Genomic DNA, 12,645 nt, shown 5'->3' with positions numbered 1-12,645 from the left:
AAAGCTGCGGGAGGCATAAAACTGGGGAAGGCATAAAGCTGGGGGAGGCATAAAGCTGGGAGAGGCATAAAACTGGGGGAGGCATAAAGCTGGGGGAGGTATAAAGCTGGGGGAGGCATAAAACTGGGAGAGGTGACACACTGGGGGAGGCATAAAGGTGGGGGAGGCATACAGCTGGGGGAGGCATAAAACTGGGAGAGGCGACACACTGGGGGAGGCATAAAACTGGGAGAGGCGACACACTGGGGGAGGCATAAAACTGGGAGAGACGACACACTGGGGGATGCATAAAGCTGGGGGAGGCATAAAGCTGGGGGAGGCATAAAACTGGGAGAGGCATAAAACTGGGAGAGGCGACACACTGTGGGAGGCAAAAAGCGGGGGGAGGCATAAAACTGGGAGAGGCAACACACAGGGGGAGGCATAAAGCTGGAGGAGGCATAAAACTGGGAGAGGCAACACACTGGGGGATGCATAAAGCTGGGGGAGCCATAAAGCTGGGGGAGGCATAAAACTGGGAGAGGTGACACACTGGGGGAGGCATAAAGCTGGGGGAGGCATAAAGCTGGGGGAGGCGACACACTGGGGGAGGCATAAAGCTGGAGGAGGCATAAAACTGGGAGAGGCGACACACAGGGGAAGGCATAAAGCTGGAGGAGGCATAAAACTGGGAGAGGCAACACACTGGGGGATGCATAAAGCTGGGGGAGGCATAAAGCTGGGGAGGCATAAAATTGGGGAGGTATAAAACTGGGAGAGGCGACACACTGGGGGAGGCATAAAGCTGGGGGAGGCATAAAGCTGGGGGAGGGATAAACCTGGGAGAGGAGACACACTGGGGGATGCATAAAGCTGGGGGAGGCATAAAGCTGGGGGAGGCATAAAGCTGGGGGAGGCATAAAACTGGGAGAGGCGACACACTGGGGGAGGCATAAAGGTGGGGGAGGCATAAAGTTGGGGGAGGCATAAAACTGGGAGAGCCGAAACACTGGGGGAGGCATAAAGCTGGGGGAGGCATAAAGTTGGGGGAGGCATAAAACTGGGAGAGGCGACACATTGGGGGAGGCGTAAAGCTGGGGGAGGCGTAAAGCTAGGGGAGTCATAAAGCTGGGGGAGGCATAAAACTGGGAAAGGCGACACACTGGGGGAGGCATAAAGCTGGAGGAGGCATAAAGCTGGGGGAGGCATAAAGTTGGGGGAGGTATAAAACTGCGAGAGGCGACACACTGGGAGAGGCATAAAGCTCGGGGAGGCATAAAGCTGGGGGAGGCATAAAACTGGGGGAGGCATAAAACTGGGAGAGGCGACACTGGGAGAGGCATAAAACTGGGGGAGGCATAAAGCTGGGGGAGGCATAAAACTAGGAGAGGCGACACACTGGGGGAGGCATAAAGCTGGGGGAGGTATAAAGCTTGGGGAGGCATAAAACTGGAAGAGGCGACACACTGGGGGAGGCATAAATCTGAGGGAGGCATAAATCTGGGGGAGGCATAAAACTGGGGGAGGCATAAAACTGGGGGAGGAATAAAGCTGGGGGAGGTATAAAGCTGGAAGAGGCGACACACTGGGGGAGGCATAAATCTGAGTGAGGCATAAATCTGGGGGAGGCATAAAACTGGGGGAGGCATAAAACTGGTGGAGGAATAAAGCTGGGGGAGGCATAAAGCTGGGGGAGGCATAATGCTGGGGGAGGCATAAAGCTGGGGCAGGCATAAAGCTGGGGGAGGCATAAAGCTGGGAGAGGCGATAAACTGGGGGAGGCATAAAACTGGGAGAGGCGACACACTGGGAGAGGCATAAAGCTGGGGGAGGCATAAAGCTGGGGGAGGCATAAAGCTGGGGGACGCATAAAACTGGGGGAGGCATAAAACTGGGAGAGACGACACTTGGGGAGGCATAAAACTGGGAGAGGCGACACACTGGGAGAGGCATAAAGCTGGGGGAGGCATAATGCTGGGGGAGGCATAAAACTGGGGGAGGCATAAAGCTGGGGGAGGCATAAAGCTGGGGGAGGCATAAAGCTGGGGGAGGCATAAAACTGGGAGAGGCGACACACGAGGGAGACATAAAGCTGGGGGAGGCATAAAACTGGGGGAGGCATATAACTGGGAGAGGCGACACACTGGGGGAGGCATAAAGCTGGGGGAGGCATAAAACTGGGAGAGGCGACACACTGGGGGAGGCAAAAAAACTGGGAGAGATGATACACTGGGGTAGGCATAAAGCTGGGGGAGCCATAAAGCTTGGGGAGGCGACACACTGGGGGAGGCATAAAGCTGGGGAAGGCATAAAACTGGGAGAGGCGACACATTGGGGCAGGCATAAAGCTGGGGGAGGCATAAAGCTGGGGGAGGCATAAAGTTGGGAGAGGCATAAAGCTGGGGGAGGAATAAAACTGGGGGAGGCATATAACTGGGGGAGGCATATAACTGGGAGAGGCGACACACTGGGGGAGGCATAAAGCTGGGGGAGGCATAAAACTGGGGGAGTCATAAAACTGGGAGAGGCGACACACTGGGTGAGGCATAAAGCTGGGGGAGGCATAAAGCTGGGGGAGGCATAAAACTGGGAGAGGCGACACACTGGGGGAGGCATAAAACTGGGAGAGACGACACACTGGGGGATGCATAAAGCTGGGGGAGGCATAAATCTGGGGGAGGCATAAATCTGGGGGAGGCATGAAGCTGGGAGAGGCATTAAGCTGGGGGAGGCATAAAACTGGGAGAGGCGACACACTGGGGGAGGCATAAAGCTGGGGGAGGCATAAAGCTGAGGTAGGCGACACACTGGGGGAGGCATAAAGCTGTGGGAGGCATAAAGCTGGGGGAGGCATAAAACTGGGAGATGTGACAAACTGGTGGAGGCATAAAGGTGGAGGAGGCATAAAGCTGGGGGAGGCATAAAGCTGGGGGAGGCGACACACTGGGGGAGGCATAAAGATGGGGGAGGCATAAACCTGGAGGGGCATAAAACTGGGAGAGGCGACACATTGGGGGAGGCATAAAGCTGGGGGAGGCATAAAACTGGGAAAGGCGACACACTTGGCGAGGCATAAAGCTGGGGGAGGCATAAAGCTGGGGGAGGCATAAAACTGGGAGAGGCATAAAAGTGGGGGAGGCATAAAGCTGGGGGAGGCATAAAGCTGGGGAAGGCATAAAACTGGGAGAGGCGACACACTGGGGGAGGCATAAAGCTGGGGGAGGCATAAAGCTGGGGGAGTCATAAAACTGGGAGAGGCGACACACTGGGGGAGGCATAAAGCTGGGGGAGGCATAAAACTGGGAGAGGCGACACACTGGGGGAGGCATAAAGCTGAGGGAGGCATAAAGCGGGGGAGGCATAAAATTGGGAGAGGCGACACACTGGGGGAGGCATAAAACTGGGAGAGGCGACACACTGGGGGATGCATAAAGCTGGGGGAGGCATAAATCTGGGGGAGGCATAAATCTGGGGGAGGCATAAATCTGGGGGAGGCATAAAGCTGGGGGAGGCGACACACTGCGGAGGCATAAAGCTGGGGGAGGCATAAAGCTGGGGGAGGCGACACACTGGGGGAGGCATAAAGCTGTGGGAGGCAGAAAGCTGGGGGAGGCATAAAACTTGGAGAGGCGACAAACTGGGGGAGGCATAAAGCTGGGGGAGGCATAAAGCTGGGGGGGCATAAAACTGGGAGAGGCGACACACTGGGTGAGGCATAAAGCTGGGTGAGGCATAAAGCTGAGGGAGGCATAAAGCTGGGGAAGGCATAAAGCTGGGAGAGGCGACACACTGGGTGAGGCATAAAGTTGGGGGAGGGATAAAGCTGGGGGAGGCATAAAGCTGGGGGAGGCATAAAACTGGGAGAGGCGACACACTGGGCGAGGCATAAAGCTGGGGGAGGCATAAACCTGGGGGAGGCATAAAGCTGGGGGAGGCATAAAGCTGGGGGAGGCATAAAACTGGGAGAGGCGACACACTGGGGGAGGCATAAAGCTGGGGGAGGCATAAAGCTGGGGGAGGCATAAAACTGGGAGAGGCGACACACTGGGGGAGGCATAAAGCTGGGGGAGGCATAAAACTGGGAGAGGCGACACACTGGGGGAGGCATAAAGCTGGCAGAGGCATAAAACTGGGAGAGGCGACACACTGGGGGAGGCATAAAGCTGGGGGAGGCATAAAGCTGGGGGAGGCATAAAACTGGGAGAGGCGACACACTGGGGGAGGCATAAAGCTGGGGTAGGCATAAAGCTGGGGGAGGCATAAAGCTGGGGGAGGCATAAAACTCGGAGAGGCGACACACTGGGGGAGGCATAAAGCTGGGGGAGGCATAAAACTGGGAGAGGCGACACACAGGGGGAGGCATAAAACTGGGGGAGACATAAAGCTGGGGGAGGCATAAAGCTGGGAGAGACGACACACTTTGGAGGCATAAAGCTGGGGGAGGCAACACACTGGGGGAGGCATAAAGCTGGGGAATGCATAAAACTCGGAGAGGCGACACACTGGGGGAGGCATAAAGCTGGGGGAGGCATAAAGCTGGGGGAGGCATAAAACTGGGGGAGGCATAAAGCTGGGGGAGGCATAAAGCTGGGGGAGGCATAAAACTGGGAGAGGTGACACACTGGGGGAGGCATAAAGCTGGGGGAGGCATAAAGCTGGGGGAGGCATAAAACTGGGAGAGGCGACACACTGGGGGAGGCATAAAACTGGGAGAGACGACACACTGGGGGATGCATAAAGCTGGGGGAGGCATAAAGCTGGGGGAGGCATAAAACTGGGAGAGGCGACACACTGTGGGAGGCATAAAGCGGGGGGAGGCATAAAGCTGGGGAAGGCATAAAGCTGGGGGAGGCATAAAACTGGGAGAGGCGACACACTGGGGGAGGCATAAATCTGGGGGAGCCATAAAGCTGGGGGAGGCATAAAACTGGGAGAGGTGACACACTGGGGGAGGCATAAAGCTGGGAGAGGCATAAAGCTGGGGGAGGCGACACACTGGAGGAGGCATAAAGCTGGAGGAGGCATAAAACTGGGAGAGGCAACACACTGGGGGAGGCATAAAGCTGGGGGAGGCATAAATCTGGGGGAGGCATAAAGCTGGAGGAGGCATAAAACTGGGAGAGGCAACACACTGGGGGATGCATAAAGCTGGGGGAGGCATAAAGCTGGGGGAGGCATAAAACTGGGGGAGGCATAAAACTGGGGGAGACATAAAGCTGCGGGAGGCATAAAGCTGCGGGAGGCATAAAGCTGGGGGAGGCATAAAGCTGGGGGAGGCATAAAGCTGGGGGAGGCATAAAACTGGGATAAGTGACACACTGGGGGAGGCATAAAGCTGGGGGAGGCATAAAGCTGTGGGAGGCAGAAAGCTGGGGGAGGCATAAAACTTGGAGAGGCGACAAACTGGGGGAGGCATAAAGCTGGGGGAGGCATAAAGCTGGGGGGGCATAAAACTGGGAGAGGCGACACACTGGGTGAGGCATAAAGCTGGGTGAGGCATAAAGCTGAGGGAGGCATAAAGCTGGGGGAGGCATAAAGCTGGGAGAGGCGACACACTGGGTGAGGCATAAAGTTGGGGGAGGGATAAAGCTGGGGGAGGCATAAAGCTGGGGGAGGCATAAAGCTGGGGGAGGCATAAAACTGGGAGAGGCGACACACTGGGCGAGGCATAAAGCTGGGGGAGGCATAAAACTGGGGGAGGCATAAAGCTGGGGGAGGCATAAAGCTGGGGGAGGCATAAAACTGGGAGAGGCGACACACTGGGGGAGGCATAAAGCTGGGGGAGGCATAAAGCTGGGGGAGGCATAAAACTGGGAGAGGCGACACACTGGGGGAGGCATAAAGCTGGGGGAGGCATAAAACTGGGAGAGGCGACACACTGGGGGAGGCATAAAGCTGGCAGAGGCATAAAACTGGGAGAGGCGACACACTGGGGGAGGCATAAAGCTGGGGGAGGCATAAAGCTGGGGGAGGCATAAAACTGGGAGAGGCGACACACTGGGGGAGGCATAAAGCTGGGGTAGGCATAAAGCTGGGGGATGCATAAAGCTGGGGGAGGCATAAAACTCGGAGAGGCGACACACTGGGGGAGGCAGAAAGCTGGGGGAGGCATAAAGCTGGGGGAGGCATAAAACTGGGAGAGGCGACACACAGGGGGAGGCATAAAACTGGGGGAGACATAAAGCTGGGGGAGGCATAAAGCTGGGAGAGACGACACACTTTGGAGGCATAAAGCTGGGGGAGGCATAAAGCTGGGGGAGGCAACACACTGGGGGAGGCATAAAGCTGGGGAATGCATAAAACTCGGAGAGGCGACACACTGGGGGAGGCATAAAGCTGGGGGAGGCATAAAGCTGGGGGAGGCATAAAGCTGGGGGAGGCATAAAACTGGGGGAGGCATAAAGCTGGGGGAGGCATAAAGCTGGGGGAGGCATAAAACTGGGAGAGGTGACACACTGGGGGAGGCATAAAGCTGGGGGAGGCATAAAGCTGGGGGAGGCATAAAACTGGGAGAGGCGACACACTGGGGGAGGCATAAAACTGGGAGAGACGACACACTGGGGGATGCATAAAGCTGGGGGAGGCATAAAGCTGGGGGAGGCATAAAACTGGGAGAGGCGACACACTGTGGGAGGCATAAAGCGGGGGGAGGCATAAAGCTGGGGAAGGCATAAAGCTGGGGGAGGCATAAAACTGGGAGAGGCGACACACTGGGGGAGGCATAAATCTGGGGGAGCCATAAAGCTGGGGGAGGCATAAAACTGGGAGAGGTGACACACTGGGGGAGGCATAAAGCTGGGAGAGGCATAAAGCTGGGGGAGGCGACACACTGGGGGAGGCATAAAGCTGGAGGAGGCATAAAACTGGGAGAGGCAACACACTGGGGGAGGCATAAAGCTGGGGGAGGCATAAAGCTGGGGGAGGCATAAAGCTGGAGGAGGCATAAAACTGGGAGAGGCAACACACTGGGGGATGCATAAAGCTGGGGGAGGCATAAAGCTGGGGGAGGCATAAAACTGGGGGAGGCATAAAACTGGGGGAGACATAAAGCTGCGGGAGGCATAAAGCTGCGGGAGGCATAAAGCTGGGGGAGGCATAAAGCTGGGATAAGTGACACACTGGGGGAGGCATAAAGCTGGGGGAGGCATAAAGCTGGGGGAGGCATAAAACTGGGAGAGGCGACACACTGGGGGAGGCATAAAACTGGGAGAGACGACACACTGGGGGATGCATAAAGCTGGGGGAGGCATAAAGCTGGGGGAGGCATAAAGCTGGGGGAGGCATAAAGCTGGGAGAGGCGACACACTGTGGGAGGCATAAAGCGGGGGGAGGCATAAAGCTGGGGAAGGCATAAAGCTGGGGGAGGCATAAAACTGGGAGAGGCGACACACTGGGGGAGGCATAAAGCTGGGGGAGCCATAAAGCTGGGGGAGGCATAAAACTGGGAGAGGTGACACACTGGGGGAGGCATAAAGCTGGGGGAGGCATAAAGCTGGGGGAGGCGACACACTGGGGGAGGCATAAAGCTGGAGGAGGCATAAAACTGGGAGAGGCGACACACAGGGGGAGGCATAAAGCTGGAGGAGGCATAAAACTGGGAGAGGCAACACACTGGGGAATGCATAAAGCTGGGGGAGGCATAAAATTGGGGAGGTATAAAACTGGGAGAGGTGACACACTGGGGTAGGCATAAAGCTGGGGGAGGCATAAAGCTGGGGGAGGGATAAACCTGGAAGAGGAGACACACTGGGGGATGCATAAAGCTGGGGGAGGCATAAAGCTGGGGGAGGCATAAAGCTGGGGGAGGCATAAAACTGGGAGAGGCATAAAACTGGGAGAGGCATAAAGGTGGGGAGGCATAAAACTGGGAGAGCCGAAACACTGGGGGAGGCATAAAGCTGGGGGAGGCATAAAACTGGGAGAGGCGACACATTGGGGGAGGCGTAAAGCTGGGGGAGGCGTAAAGCTGGGGGAGGCGACACACTGGGGGAGGCATAAAGCTGGGGGAGGCATAAAACTGGGAGAGGCGACACACTGGGGAAGGCATAAAGCTGGGGAAGGCATAAAACTGGGAGAGGCGACACATTGGGGGAGGAGTAAAGCTGGGGGAGGCATAAAAGTGGGGGAGGCATAAAGTTGGGCGAGGCATAAAGCTGGGGGAGGCATAAAACTGGGGGAGGCATAAAACTGGGAGAGGCGACACACTGGGGAAGGCATAAAGCTGGGGGAGGCATAAAGCTGGGAGAGACGACACACTGGGGGATGGAAAAAGCAGGAGGAGGCATAAAGCTGGGGGAGGCGACACACTGGGGAGGCATAAAGCTGGGGGAGGCATAAAGATGGGGAAGGCATAAAACTGGGAGAGGCGACACACTGGGGGAGGCATAAAGCTGGGGAAGACATAAAGCTGGGGGAGGCATAAAACTGGGGGAGGCATAAAGTTGGGGGAGGCATAAAGCTGCGGGAGGCATAAAGCTGGGGGAGGCATAAAGCTGGGAGAGGCAGAAAACTGGGGGAGGCATAAAGCTGGGGGAGGCATAAAGCTGGGGGAGGCATAAAACTGGGAGAGGTGACACACTGGGGGAGGCATAAAGCTGGGAGAGGCGACACACTGGGGGAGGCATAAAACTGGGAGAGACGACACACTGGGGGATGCATAAAGCTGGGGGAGGCATAAAGCTGGGGGAGGCATAAAGCTGGGGGAGGCATAAAACTGGGAGAGGCATAAAACTGGGAGAGGCGACACACTGTGGGAGGCAAAAAGCGGGGGGAGGCATAAAACTGGGAGAGGCGACACACAGGGGGAGGCATAAAGCTGGAGGAGGCATAAAACTGGGAGAGGCAACACACTGGGGGATGCATAAAGCTGGGGGAGCCATAAAGCTGGGGGAGGCATAAAACTGGGAGAGGTGACACACTGGGGGAGGCATAAAGCTGGGGGAGGCATAAAGCTGGGGGAGGCGACACACTGGGGGAGGCATAAAGCTGGAGGAGGCATAAAACTGGGAGAGGCGACACACAGGGGGAGGCATAAAGCTGGAGGAGGCATAAAACTGGGAGAGGCAACACACTGGGGGATGCATAAAGCTGGGGGAGGCATAAAGCTGGGGAGGCATAAAATTGGGGAGGTATAAAACTGGGAGAGGCGACATACTGGGGTAGGCATAAAGCTGGGGGAGGCATAAAGCTGGGGGAGGGATAAACCTGGGAGAGGAGACACACTGGGGGATGCATAAAGCTGGGGGAGGCATAAAGCTGGGGGAGGCATAAAGCTGGGGGAGGCATAAAACTGGGAGAGGCGACACACTGGGGGAGGCATAAAGGTGGGGGAGGCATAAAGCTGGGGGAGGCATAAAACTGGGAGAGCCGAAACACTGGGGGAGGCATAAAGCTGGGGGAGGCATAAAGTTGGGGGAGGCATAAAACTGGGAGAGGCGACACATTGGGGGAGGCGTAAAGCTGGGGGAGGCGTAAAGCTAGGGGAGTCATAAAGCTGGGGGAGGCATAAAACTGGGAAAGGCGACACACTGGGGGAGGCATAAAGCTGGAGGAGGCATAAAGCTGGGGGAGGCATAAAGTTGGGGGAGGCATAAAACTGGGAGAGGCGACACACTGGGAGAGGCATAAAGCTCGGGGAGGCATAAAGCTGGGGGAGGCATAAAACTGGGGGAGGCATAAAACTGGGAGAGGCGACACTGGGAGAGGCATAAAACTGGGGGAGGCATAAAGCTGGGGAGGCATAAAACTAGGAGAGGCGACACACTGGGGGAGGCATAAAGCTGGGGGAGGCATAAAGCTTGGGGAGGCATAAAACTGGAAGAGGCGACACACTGGGGGAGGCATAAATCTGAGGGAGGCATAAATCTGGGGGAGGCATAAAACTGGGGGAGGCATAAAACTGGGGGAGGAATAAAGCTGGGGGAGGTATAAAGCTGGGAGAGGCGACACACTGGGGGAGGCATAAAGCTGGGGGAGGCAAAATGCTGGGGGAGGCATAAAGCTGGGGCAGGCATAAAGCTGGGGGAGGCATAAAGCTGGGAGAGGCGATAAACTGGGGGAGGCATAAAACTGGGAGAGGCGACACACTGGGAGAGGCATAAAGCTGGGGGAGGCATAAAGCTGGGGGAGGCATAAAGCTGGGGGACGCATAAAACTGGGGGAGGCATAAAACTGGGAGAGACGACACTTGGGGAGCCATAAAACTGGGAGAGGCGACACACTGGGAGAGGCATAAAGCAGGGGGAGGCATAATGCTGGGGGAGGCATAAAACTGGGGGAGGCATAAAGCTGGGGGAGGCATAAAGCTGGGGGAGGCATAAAACTGGGAGAGGCGACACACGAGGGAGACATAAAGCTGGGGGAGGCATAAAGCTGGGGGAGGCATAAAACTGGGAGAGGCGAAACACTGGGGGAGGCAAAAAACTGGGAGAGATGATACACTGGGGTAGGCATAAAGCTGGGGGAGCCATAAAGCTTGGGGAGGCGACAAACTGGGGGAGGCATAAAGCTGGGGGAGGCATAAAGCTGGGGAAGGCATAAAACTGGGAGAGGCGACACATTGGGGCAGGCATGAAGCTGGGGGAGGCATAAAGCTGGGGGAGGCATAAAGTTGGGGGAGGCATAAAGCTGGGGGAGGAATAAAACTGGGGGAGGCATATAACTGGGGGAGGCATATAACTGGGAGAGGCGACACACTGGGGGAGGCATAAAGCTGGGGGAGGCATAAAACTGGGGGAGGCATAAAACTGGGAGAGGCAACACACTGGGTGAGGCATAAAGCTGGGGGAGGCATAAAGCTGGGGGAGGCATAAAACTGGGAGAGGCGACACACTGGGGGAGGCATAAAACTGGGAAAGACGACACACTGGGGGATGCATAAAGCTGGGGGAGGCATAAATTTGGGGGAGGCATAAATCTGGGGGAGGCATGAAGCTGGGAGAGGCATTAAGCTGGGGGAGGCATAAAACTGGGAGAGGCGACACACTGGGGGAGGCATAAAGCTGGGGGAGGCATAAAGCTGGGGTAGGCGACACACTGGGGGAGGCATAAAGCTGGGGGAGGCATAAAACTGGGAGAGGTGACAAACTGGTGGAGGCATAAAGGTGGAGGAGGCATAAAGCTGGGGGAGGCATAAAGCTGGGGGAGGCGACACACTGGGGGAGGCATAAAGATGGTGGAGGCATAAACCTGGAGGGGCATAAAACTGGGAGAGGCGACACATTGGGGGAGGCATAAAGCTGGGGGAGGCATAAAACTGGGAAAGGCGACACACTTGGCGAGGCATAAAGCTGGGGGAGGCATAAAGCTGGGGGAGGCATAAAGCTGGGGGAGTCATAAAACTGGGAGAGGCGACACACTGGGGGAGGCATAAAGCTGGGGGAGGCATAAAACTGGGAGAGGCGATACACTGGGGGAGGCATAAAGCTGAGGGAGGCATAAAGCTGGGGGAGGCATAAAATTGGGAGAGGCGACACACTGGGGGATGCATAAAGCTGGGGGAGGCATAAATCTGGGGGAGGCATAAATCTGGGGGAGGCATAAATCTGGGGGAGGCATAAAGCTGGGGGAGGCATAAAACTGGGAGAGGCATAAAACTGGGAGAGGCGACACACTGCGGAGGCATAAAGCTGGGGGAGGCATAAAGCTGGGGGAGGCGACACACTGGGGGAGGCATAAAGCTGTGGGAGGCAGAAAGCTGGGGGAGGCATAAAACTTGGAGAGGCGACAAACTGGGGGAGGCATAAAGCTGGAGGAGGCATAAAGCTGGGGGAGGCATAAAGCTGGGGGGGCATAAAACTGGGAGAGGCGACACACTGGGTGAGGCATAAAGCTGGGTGAGGCATAAAGCTGAGGGAGGCATAAAGCTGGGGGAGGCATAAAGCTGGGAGAGGCGACACACTGGGTGAGGCATAAAGTTGGGGGAGGGATAAAGCTGGGGGAGGCATAAAGCTGGGGGAGGCATAAAGCTGGAGGAGGCATAAAACTGGGAGAGGCGACACACTGGGCGAGGCATAAAGCTGGGGGAGGCATAAAGCTGGGGGAGGCATAAAACTGGGAGAGGCGACACACTGGGGGAGGCATAAAGCTGGGGGAGGCATAAAGCTGTGGGAGGCATAAAACTGGGAGAGGCGACACACTGGGGGAGGCATAAAGCTGGGGGAGGCATAAAACTGGGAGAGGCGACACACTGGGGGAGGCATAAAGCTGGCGGAGGCATAAAACTGGGAGAGGCGACACACTGGGGGAGGCATAAAGCTGGGGGAGGCATAAAGCTGGGGGAGGCATAAAACTGGGAGAGGCGACACACTGGGGGAGGCATAAAGCTGGGGTAGGCATAAAGCTGGGGGAGGCATAAAGCTGGGGGAGGCATAAAACTCGGAGAGGCAACACACTGGGGGAGGCAGAAAGCTGGGGGAGGCATAAAGCTGGGGGAGGCAACACACTGGGGGAGGCATAAAGCTGGGGAATGCATAAAACTCGGAGAGGCGACTCACTGGGGGAGGCATAAAGCTGGGGGAGGCATAAAGCTGGGGGAGGCATAAAACTGGGAGAGGCGCCACACTGGGGGAGGCATAAAGCTGGGGGAGGCATAAAGCTGGGGGAGGCATAAAACTGGGAGAGGCGACACACTGGGGGAGGCATAAAGCTGGGGGAGGCATAAAGCTG

This window comes from Phyllobates terribilis, unplaced genomic scaffold (genome assembly GCF_046119375.1).
Source record: "Phyllobates terribilis strain yellow unplaced genomic scaffold, ASM4611937v1 Scaffold_309__1_contigs__length_2245554, whole genome shotgun sequence".
NCBI classification, from domain to species: Eukaryota; Metazoa; Chordata; class Amphibia; order Anura; family Dendrobatidae; genus Phyllobates; species Phyllobates terribilis.
This window is presented reverse-complemented; position numbering follows the sequence as displayed.